We start from the raw sequence: 9,859 nt of genomic DNA, 5'->3' as shown, positions 1-9,859 counted from the left end.
CTTCCCTTCCCTTCCCTTCCTTTCCCTTCCTTTCCCTTCCTTTCCCTTCCTTTCCCTTCCCTTCCTTTTCTTCTCTAGCTATGTCGTAGTCCTAGCTGGCCTGGAACTGGATATGTAGATCACACTCCCCTTGAGTTTCGCAGGTGCTCCTGCTTCTGTATCCTGACTTCCAGCATCACAGACAAGTACCACCAGGGATATCTTAACCCAGGGACTGTATGTGTGTTATGTGTGCTGTGCATATGCACATGTTCCTGTATGCATGAGGTGAGTGTGTGCAGGTGTGTGCACACCTATAGCATGAGCATTCAGAAGCCAATGTCAGGGCAACTTCCTCAGTTGCTCTCCACCTTATCTTTTTTAAAAAAAAAAAATTATTACATGTATTTATTTTGTGTGTATGTGTGTGTGGGGGGGTGCCTGCACGCCATGACACACATGTGGAGGTCAGGAAACAGCGTGTAAGAGTTGGTGAGTCAGGGTGGCTAGCAGGTACATTTAACCCCTGAGCCACCTTGGCAGTCCCACCTCACATTTTGGAGACAGGGTCTCTCAATGAATGTAGAGTTCACTGATTCTGTTAGACTATCTGGTCATCAAGCCCCAGGCTCCTCTTTCTCCCCATCCTAGTGTTGGGATGATACGGACCTCCAGTTTTTTATGTGGGTGCAGGGGATCTGAACTCATGCTTGTAGACTAAGCGCTTCACCAGACTCTCAGCCTGGCCAGGGCTGTTTAAGGTGAATTTTTTCAAACTGGCAAAGTCTGAATCATCTAAGAATTTGGAAAAAGCAGTTGTGGGGGCTTCATTCCAATTCTACTCAGTCAGAAACTCAGGTATGTGTTTTAACAGAGTCTCTGCGTGACTTAGATACACTCACCAACTTGAGAATTGCCGTCTTAAATGGAGACACTCAGAGAGTAAACAAGGTATGGCCTTTAGTTAAGAAACAGCTAGTGAGTGTGGGCCAGGCCAAATTAAAACCAGAAGCTCAGGGATCCATATCTTCATCCCACATCCTCTGCTCTAAGTGTCAAGCCACGAACTGCTTTGGCCAAGACAAGTCTAGCCACCCCATAAACCTGGTTATTCTACCTGGGAACAAGGGCAAGGCCACTGGGGCAGAGCTAGTTAGTACCTGTGAGGGAGCTAAGTGGAGAGCTCCCTGGGGATCCTGCATCTCCTTATTTTGTTTGCTAATCTCTAAGATCGGTGGTTTACTTCCTAGCCTAGCAAGAATGGTTGGCAGGCATCTGTGTTGGTGGAAGCAACCGTGCCCTGGAACACTGAGATCTGGCGCAGCACAAAGGAAACAGTGTGGGCCTGCTAAACAGCTTGGGAACTGAGATAGCACAAAACCACCAGCGATCCCCAGAAAGGGAGGCGAAAGCCATTCATCGCCTGTTCTGATAAACACCCTAGTCACAGAAGAAGTGTAAACAATGCCATAACCAAGGCCGTATTCCCACACTTAGAATTAATAACCGCTAGCGCAGAGAGGGCAGTTTTTTAATGGCATCTGGCTGTGCTCTGGGCAGAGGGGATGGGAGCAGGGAGAGATGCCGTCAGAACTGGGAGAACCAAAGTCTTTCTGAAATCTTTTGAAATAAAGAAAGTTCTCCTACTTTTATCAGAAAGCGCTCTGAAGCGGGAGGCTGCCATGGTACTAATAACAGCTGTAAACTTGCCTAATAGGAGGCTAGGAATTTAGAATTTATACACAGGCACGGTCGGGAAAATAGCCAGTTCCTTTGGTTGGGAATGCTTATAGCAAGCTTCAGTTTCATTTTACAGATTGGGGGACTGAACCCAGGCCTTTGCATATACCCCTGAGCTATATTCCCAGCCCTTTCTGGTATATGCTTTTGGACCACCCTCTTGCCCCATTTAAGGGAGAACAGGAAAGAAATCAGACGGATCCCAGGGAAACCAGGCGATCGCTCTGGAACCTACGTGCTTTTTCCATAGAGTTTATGGGGTTGGAGCTCAATGCTGGGACACCTGGAAGGAGCCATTGCCAGTGGTAACCATGGCTGCCTGGCCTTGGACTGCTGCACCTTGCAGCCCATCAAAGCAGACACGAAGTAAGAGCCTGTGCTCAAGGTACCTTGCTATCAGAGTAGACAAAAGATGAAGATAAAAAGCTCGGAGGGAAGGCAAGGCTCCACAGAGGACAGAGCCACCCGCCGTGGATCCAGCAGGAGAAGGTGCTGTCTCTGAAGAGATAAAGAGAGGCTATCTCTGCTTTGATCCCGACAGTTTTGCAGCTGTGAAGCGGACCCGCTTAAGGCAATGTTCAAAGCCCCTGAAAAGATACCACCCATACTACTTTGTGGTGGTGGCGGCGCACGCTTCTAATCCTAGCACTTGGGAGCAGAAGCAGGCATATTTGAATTTGAGGCCAGCCTGGTCAACAGAGTGAGTTCCAGGACAGCCAGGGCTACCCAGAGAAACCCTGTCTCAACAACAACAACAACCCCCAAAACAACAAACCAAATCCATTCATAGTAGAGAGGTGGCTGATTCTGTTCTTTGATAAGCTCAGTCTCTCTATCAAGAAAGGTTATAAACAACACCCATCCTTCCCTCGACCTGTCCCAGAGCCGCTCCCTGGCAGCCAGGGCAACGGTGGTTGGGAGGAAATTATTTTGCTGAAGCAGAGAACCAGAGGACTGGGCTGAGGATGTGGCTCAGTTGGTAGAGTACTTGCCTAGCGTGCATGAAGCCCAAGCACTGCATCAAACTGGGTCTAGTGGAGCACAGGGCAAGGGGATCAAAAGTTCAAGGCAAGCCTCTGCTACATAGTCAGTTGGAAGCCAGCTTGGGCTCCATGAGACCCTGTCTCACGGTGGCCGGGGTGGGGCAGATAGCCAAGTAAGAGCGAGAGGATAGTCAGGAAAGCTACACTGACGATCCTCCCTCGTGTGTACGTGTGGATAAATTCAATCCCTGCTTGGAGATCTCTGAAAGGAAAATGCACAAGCTGGCTGGGCTCAGCTCACCGTCCGCTCCCCACCCACGTGCACAAGTGCGCTGTAACAGCTATCGGGTCTCTATCCACGGGGCCACCATGAGACGGACCTGCTACACGGCCGTTCATCACAGCCTCTGTGAGAGCTCAGTGCAGGGTGCCCACGAGGTCTGTGCTGCTCCCCAGGCCCCGGAGCCACCATCAGGGCAAGGGGAGCCTGTTTTCCAGAGCAAACAGACAGGGACATCTGCAGAAGCACTCAGGCCCATTAGAAACCAGTCACAAGAAATGGATTGTTAGGTCTGGGCTGGAGCAATGGCTCAGCAGTAGTCCTGAGTACAAACCCCAGCATCCACACGGTGGCTCACAACCATTTATAATGAGATCTGACGCCCTCTTCTGGGGTGTCTGAAGACAGCCACAGTGTCCTTAATATATAATACATAAATAAATCTTTGGGCCATTACATATAATAAACAAATAAATCTTTGAGCAAGTGGGGCCCAGGTGAGTGGGGCTGGGGAGAGAGAAGAAAAAAGTGTCTGAAGACAGCTACAGTGTACTTACATATAATAAATAAATAAATCGGGGAGAGAGACAGAGAGACACAGAGAGAGAGAGAGAGAGAGAGAGAGAGAGAGAGAGAGAGAGAGAGAGAGGATTGTTCACCTGTTTTCCGATGAGGAAAAAGAATATTGAGAGGAAGGAAACAAAAGTGAGTCTCCCTGTCCACTTCCCTAAAAGAACAACCAAAGAGAAAGACTAAACCGGCTCCTCTGAGCTTGAAATACCACAGTTCCTGTTGTCAGTGATGGAGACAGGAGACTGGAGAATGTATAGATGGCTTTTGCCCAAGAAGACTTAAGAGGTTAGGGAGAAAATGGCTAAAAATCTAAGTGTGATGCCCTCCCCAATTTCCCAACAGAACCTAGGTGGAAGGAACTAATTCACACACCTGCTGTTGCACACACACACATTCACACACACACACACACACTAACACACATTGTATGCACACAAGAATAATCTATTCCTTCAGTCAAACATCTTGACACCTACACTGTACAAAGCTCTGTGTGAGATAGATCCCGTCAACAAGCATTAGGAAGGCAGAGCCCTGGGCTTGTAAAAAGAACTCACAATCTGAAACTGAAAAAAAGCTTGCACATGAAAACAGGAAAAAAAATCATGTTATAAGGTCTGTGATAAAGGAGCATTCATCTACCCAACAAAGATTTGTTGTGTACAGCATGCCAGCCGTAGTGTGAACAAATTATTTTGAGAGCATAGAGGTTAAGTCTAGAGACTGTTGCTCTTTCACGCAGGAAAGGTGTGGCTGGAGATAGAGCTCTGTGCTTAGCTGTGTGCTTAGCTTGTACGAGGTTCTGAGTTCAAGCCTCAGCACCAACCAACATACACACATACTCACATACTTACATTCACACACACACACACACACATTCACACATTCACACACACACACACACACTGACAAAGATGAGATAAATGAGCTTCCACATATGATATATATATATATATATATATATATATATATATACACACACACACACACACACACATATATATATGACATTTAAGAGTAGTACCACCTGCAGCTTTAATTTTTTCAAAGTCTACTTTAAGTGATGGCTCTTAATTACCCACCAGAGGCAGAGGGAAAGAAAGGATATAAGGAAGTTGACAAGTTTAGAAAAGATTTTTTGGAGAAAATCTCATCTGTGTTGTCAGGAAATCTTCAGTTCAATTCACAGGTCAGCAACGACAACACAGATCTAGAACCAGTCTAGTTCAGTAGTGTCCGGATAGCAATCAGGAATCAGCAGCAGTACCATGACCTAGCAGAGACAGCAAGACATCAGACTAATCACCGAGAATCAGCAGGACAGACCAGGGCTGACAAGAATGCCAGGAAAAGTTCTTGGCTGTGCCTCTCTCAGCAAAGCAAATATCTGTGAAGAATCCCTAAGCCTAACCCTAACCTAACCCAAACCCTAAGCCTAACCCTAACCCTAACCCACACCCACACCCACACCCTCACCCTCACCCTCACCCACACCCACACCCTCACCCTCACCCTCACCCTAATCCTACAAGCATTGCAGTTAGCTCTACCAGCAACCCAAGTTCAGCCTTCATCATTGTCCATCAAGTCCTTTTTATACTCTCTCCAAACATCACCTGTCCTCCACAGATCTTGCCTCAGCATGTCACATGCATCTGTCTCGGCTGACATCACTCTGCCAATCAGCCAGAGTCCAGGGAAGCAGCAAGAAGCTGCAGCACGCCACCAGAAGTTTTTTCTCTCTCTGGAGCTCCTGACAAATGGAGCTCAACCACTCGTACATAAGGCAGACCAATACATGCATGTTGTTAGCGAAGAATCCATCACGTGTTCTTTCACATGCCTGCTTTAGCAAAACATCTATCCTTTCACCTGTATCTGCTTTAGCAAAATGTTTCTTCACCTGTTTGCCCCCAACAAAACACCATCTGACACAACTGACTTTCCAAAGAACCCTTAAGCTTTCAATTCAGGGACCAAGCCCACTCAGTCAGTCAACAGGGTCTCGGGGGAGGGAGTGAAGATGAAAGAGAAAAGACAATTAGACAACATTATAGCATGACTCCAGCAAGCACTGAAGCAAGTTTATTTTTTTTTCCAAGCTGCTTTTATACCATATTAAAAGTCCGTGCAAAAGAATACAATTTGTTCCTTCTGCTTATCAACATGTTTAACACCTGTTATATGTGAAGCTGTGTGCTAGAGTCTGTCAGCAAACATGAGTGAGGCAGAGTGTCTGACCCCCAAGAACTTACAATCTGGAAGACAACAATCACACACCACGCTCAGCTTCACAGTGAGTTCAAAGCTAACCTAGCCATGTAAGCCCCTGTCTCCAAAATACGGGTGTGTGTCTTTCTACCAAATGATATACAAAGACAAAATAAATAAAACAAACATATGTAAGAAAGGAAAGAAAATAAGAAAAATAAGTAATCAAACACAGGGTTTGCAAAATGGATTTCCTATTGTAATCTTTCTTTTCCATCCACTCTCAATTTTATAAGTATTTACTGAGCATCTACAACACACTGGGAGCAGGACCATTAGAAACAACAGGCTCACTGGGAGTGCACAGCTCTGCGGGAGAGAATGGCCTGAAGCTAAGGAGAGTCTCTGAGGGTGCACGGTGTCAGAGAAGGGCACTCAGGCAAAGGAGCAGCCTGGGAAGGGAGAAGACACCTCAGAGAAGTTCACAGTCCTGAGTCCTACACTTGTAAAGACTTTCGACAGAGCTGTCTGGAGTCTGGTGTGTTTGCTTGAACAAACAAGAGACTAATGCCTACTAGAATACCAGTTCCTTGGAAAGTCATTCTGTCTGGTGGGCCAGAAGTCCCCGTGGCTGTTGGAATCTGGATATATCTGGAAGGATGCTGAGCGAGCATGAAATCAGAGCAAGCTGCAAAAAATAGCCTCGGGATCTTGTTGACACCTGATGTCAAGCTGCCTCTCTCTGTCACCTTCTTCTCTGTCTCCTCTCAGTCATACTTGTCCCTCCTCCCTAGACCTACACGCTGTTCATCCAACTGAAATCTACGTTCTATCCTCCTGTGACCTGAAGCTGAGTTTATCCAGGCTGTGAAAGTGATTTCTCTAATGAGAAATGCAGGTCTCCCTCTGCCCTATATCCAGCGCGGTCTAGAGCTTCCCACCCTGGGGCTGGCTCTCTTCCCTGCACCTCTAGGCTAGGTCTCCTTCCTACTTTGTACCCCTATTGTTTCTTCTTCTTCTTCTTCTTCTTCTTCTTCTTCTTCTTCTTCTTCTTCTTCTTCTTCTTCTTCTTCTTCTCCTTCTCCTTCTCCTTCTCCTCCTCCTCCTCCTCCTCCTCCTCCTTCTCTTCCTCTTCCTCTTCCTCCTTCTTTTTCTCTCCTCCCCCTTCACTGACTTTACCAGCCCCTGCAGCCCGCAGCTTGTCCCCTCTATTCTGTCTATTTGAGACCACAACTTCCATATTCATAACTGTTATCTGTGGCTCTAGTTGATTTTTATTTTTAAAAATTACAATGCAGCCTGCTGTGATAGCACACGTGTGATCTCATCACTCAGCAGGCAGAGGCAGGAGGATCACAGGTTCAAGGCTAGCCTGGCCACATAGAAAGTTCCAGGCCAGCCTTGACTGCTGGAGATCCTGTAATAAAATGAACATGGGTACAATTTACCACCCCACACACATACTCCCACTTTTGGCTTTTAGAAATTGTAACCACTACTGGCAGTGAAGTTCAGTGATGGAGCCACTTGTCTAGCATGTTTAAAGGCCTTCAGTTTGATCCCCAGCACTGCAAAATAAAAATAATAAGAACCATTTATTTTATTTTATTTTACTTTACTTTACTTTGCTTTTCACTAGCTGGGGATGGTGCACTGTGGAGGCCAGAGGCCAATCCTATAGAGCTGGATCACTCCTTCCACCTTTACATGGGTTCCGGGTATTGAACTCAGGCCACCAGGTTTGTACAACAATCACCTTTACCCAGTGAGCCATTTCATCAGCCCCAACAGTAACCATTTTCAGCATACAGTCTAGAGGCACTAGGTACCTTTACACTGACATGTGGCCATCACCACCATCCATTGTGAGAACTCTTCACCTTACAAAACTGAGATTCTACCATAATCACTCGGCCGCCACTCCCCCTCTGCCTTCTCTCCACATCTTGGCAGCCAACATTCTACTTTTTATTTCTATGAATTTGGTCATTGTAGATCTCTCAGTAGAGATACAATAACATAATTTTTGTCTTTTTGTGTGTGTGTGTGACTGGCTTGTTTTACTTAACACATCATCTTCTGGGTCCTTCCATGAGATAGAATGAATCAAATTTTCCTTCATGTGTGTGTGTGTGTGTGTGTGTGTGTGTGTTTGCGTGCGCACGCGTGCTATACACACACTGTTCATTAAGTTCTCTATCCTCGAGACCACTAGGAACTTTGAACTCTACTCATCCAAACTAGTATTTTGTCTCAAATGCAGCTTCCTAGGTGTTCTACATCTTTCTGTATAATACAACTATTCCTCCAAGGGTCAAAGCCAGAAACCAGAACAGATTTTTGGGTTAGTTTGAACATTTCCAGTTCTCTGGTACCTCCTAAATCTTCCCATTTTCCTGCCATGAGTGTCAGTCTCGGTTTGCAATAGCTGTGTTCCTCAAGCCATTTAACAGATTTAAGGAGTTTTTTTTTTTAAGATTAGTTTATTTTATATGTGCAGGTATTTTGCCTGCATGCATGTCTGTGCACAATGTGTGTGCTGTCTCAGTGGAGGCTGGAAGAGAATGTTGAGCCCCCTGCAGCTGGCAGTATAGGTGGCTCTAAACACCTATGTGGATGCTGGGAACATCCATAGAGCCATCTTAACCATACAGCCATCTCTCCATCCCCCTTTATCTTTAAGTGTTGAAGCACAGGCTGGCCTCAAACCCGTGGCAATCCTCCTGCCTCAGCTTTCTGGATGCTAGCGCCACTTGTTAAGATAGGGTCTCATCTAGCTCAGGCTGGCCTTACACTTCCTTATAGCTGAAAATGACTGTTAATTCCCCATTCTAACTCCACCTCTTAAGTGCTGGAACCACAAACATGGACACCCAGCCCTACACACATGCATATCGCCCACTCTTTTGTGACGAATATGTTTGTGTATAGGCACATCTATATTATCAAACATCTTTATTTTTCTTTCTTCTATTCCTGTCATATAACTTAAGATCAAGTTGGCTCTGTGGCAGCATTCAAACACTGTTAATATTCCATCATAGAACCTGGAGAACAGCAAGCATCAGCCTTATCCTCTCTTCCAGGAAGGAAGAATGCGTTTTCAATTGTACACAATATATATGCAGACAGCAGACTGTGGGACTTCTCCTAATTTATCCACATACCCTTCTGGTTCTACTGCTCTGAAGAACCATGCCTAATGTAACTGGGCAAGAACTATCTCAGGTGATGGAGGCAATTAGCAAAGATGTGGGTGTGAGATATAGATAGAAATATATAGATAAATAGATTATAGATAGGTAGATAGATGATAGATAGATGATAGATAGATAGATAGCTGCCCGACAATTTCAAGTTATTCAAGGCGGCTGGAGCACAGGAAGCTGGAGGCAAGGAGAAGTGGTCATAGACAAAACCATATCATGTTTGCTAGTATCAGGAAATCCAAGATACCAAACATGGACTATTCTACAAGGCCTGTTAGAGATAACCTGCTGTGAGCATCAGGGTTCAAAATTAGCAGTATCTGATAGTATAACTCATGATATCCTCGCAGAGTATTTGGATTAAGGGATGGATGGGCTATTGCCATAATTCTGGTCCCAAACTTGGTCACCAGCCTGTGATGTTGCTGGGGTGCTGTACCTTTAAGAGGTGGTGCCTGACAGAAGGAAGTTAGGTGTCCGAGGGGGCTCTGAGGTTCCTTCCTTTCGCTCTGCTTCCCAGCTGCCTCTTCTGCTCTGTGCGATCACCATCGTGCCCTGTGCTACCGTAGGCTCAGAGCAAAGGGCCGACAACCGTGGACTGAAACTTCTGAAATCAGGAGCCAGAGTAACTGCTTCCTTTTTAAAGTGGATTCTGTCAGGTACCTTGTTACAGCCATGTAGCGCTGACTCTCACACACAGCTATGCACCTCAGATCTTCGTGCCACGTTTGCTGAACTGAGCAGATGCACAGATACCCCAGGCTCAATCCCTAACACTAAGTGAACCAGGCAAGGTGTGCACACCTGTAATCCCAGTACTCAGGGGGTAGAGTGAGTTTGAGGTTAGCGTGGGCCAAATGAGATCTGAATTAAAAAAAAAAAAA

Source organism: Mus pahari, chromosome 5, assembly GCF_900095145.1.
Source record: "Mus pahari chromosome 5, PAHARI_EIJ_v1.1, whole genome shotgun sequence".
In the NCBI taxonomy this organism is placed as follows: domain Eukaryota; kingdom Metazoa; phylum Chordata; class Mammalia; order Rodentia; family Muridae; genus Mus; species Mus pahari.
This window is presented reverse-complemented; position numbering follows the sequence as displayed.